Source organism: Bufo gargarizans, chromosome 7, assembly GCF_014858855.1.
Source record: "Bufo gargarizans isolate SCDJY-AF-19 chromosome 7, ASM1485885v1, whole genome shotgun sequence".
Lineage (NCBI taxonomy): Eukaryota > Metazoa > Chordata > Amphibia > Anura > Bufonidae > Bufo > Bufo gargarizans.
In genome coordinates this window covers 32,361,983-32,364,117 of record NC_058086.1, presented here as the reverse complement: position 1 = coordinate 32,364,117, position 2,135 = coordinate 32,361,983, and positions in this window count along the sequence as shown.

Sequence of the window (2,135 nt, the reverse complement as noted above, 5' to 3'; positions counted from 1 at the left end):
AAAACAAAAGTGGGATTCAAAATGGCCGACTTCAAAATGGCCGCCATGGTCACCACCCATCTTGAAAAGTTTCCCCCCTCACACATACTAATGTGCCACAAACAATAATTTAATATCACCAACCATTCCCATTTTATTAAGGTGTATCCATATAAATGTCCCACCCTGTAGATATGTTTCTGATTCTAGGACAGTCCAAAATGCTATACTATGAATACATTTGGCACAAATCACTGCAATAATATTTTACTAGACAGGCATAGAAAACTCTAGTGTTAAAAGATTTGATCCAAGGGGGTCTGAATGCTGGGACCCCCACTTATGAAGAGAACCCGGAGCCCCAAGTTCCCTGAAGCATGGAGTGATGGTTGAGCTGCTGCGTTATTCATTCTTTATGGGACTCCTGGGAAGAGACGAGCACTGTACTGTGGAATGGGGATAAGTTTGAGAGCAAGATATTTCCAGGAAATCGGGGCGCTTACAATTTGGGTCAAAAGTATTCAGACCCAAATCAAATCAGATGACGGAATGAGATTTGAATAGAATTTTCTGATACTCGCTCATCTCTAGTCATTACACGGACTGATCCATAGTCTCTGCAAGTTAAATATTTTAAATCAAGATATATAGTTTATTATTGAAATCATTTGATCGAGCCAGGTCAGAAGCTGATCCAAGTTAACCCCACTCAATGTACTCCCCCCTCTATTCAGCCAGTTTTAGCATTTGAACTATAGAAACATAGAAGATGAAGGAGATACATATATTTGACATTTTGCATTTTAAACACTTAAAGACTGATCTCCTATAAACCCATGTAATATAAACTTTTGCAGTGTGTCACACATTAAGATAGTATCGTATTTCTAGAGCCAAACATTCCAGGACTCATTCTACCCGGATCATTCATTTAACTGTATTCACCTCTTGAATCGATCTTATCTGGATTTGCATTAGTCGTTTGAAGAAAAGAAAACAGATTTATTCAACAAACTGCGTGTGATTGGAGTCTGGAGTCTTTACTGTTCTCATCTTGGTTGACATAAGAAAACATATCCTAATCGGAATAACTTGTCAAGGAACAAACCTAGAGATTGTTTAACACAACATTGGCGGAGTTAATGGGAAATAAATGGAAATACTGTAGCCATTTAACTCATAACAATGGAAAAAGTTTATTTTATAAAAGTCTGCAAAATGTCCAGGGGTCATTTAACTAAATGAGGACAGTCCAAGCAGACCAATAAGCCAAATATGTTTTTTTGACCCAACTTTCTATAACATTGCACCCCTAATTGTCACAGTTCCCATATAGACCTCATTTCATCTTGTCCTCGACCTTGCATGATTCCCCTTGCACCACTTCACTAATCCTCCCTGATTTTCTCACCTTCTTATGGTATGCTCTCTTCATCTTGTCCCCTAAAGGTTGTAAACCTTCAAAATTGCCACTTATCACCCTCTTCCATCTTGTCCTATCAAAGATAACCTTACAAGATTTACTTGCACCACTCCATGAATCCTTCTTTGATTGTTCCACCTTCTTATGGTAGTCTTTCTTCATCTTGTCCCCTATGGATTGAAAACCTTCCACATTGCCACTGATCACCTCCTTCCATCTTGTACTATCAAAGATAATCTTCCATAATTCCCCTTGGGCCACAACACAAAAACCTCCTTGATTGTCCCACCTTCTTATGGTAGACTCACTGCATTGTGTCCCTATAGGTTGAGATCATTGCAAACTGCCACTCATCACATCCTTCCAACTTGTCCTATCAGGCATAACCTCATATGATTCGACTTGTCCCACTGCATGACAACATCCCACCTTCTTAAACTAGTATACTGGTCTAACTCTCTTCGTCTTGTCTCCTACAGGTTGAATGGCTTCCATATCGCCTTTTTATCACATCCTTACCTCTCGCTCCTCCCCACAAAACAAAGGGAATGAAACATTTAATGGGCAAGGTGGAAAAGATACAAACAAGTACAAGATTACTGAATAGAGTTATCTATTGGAAAGAGTTGATGGGTGTCAGTTTGGAAGATGTCTTGCTTGGTATATGGGATGAGAAAAAGTGAGCCTATGGAGAGGGAAATGTAAGCTATACACTACAGAAGGGTGAGACAAT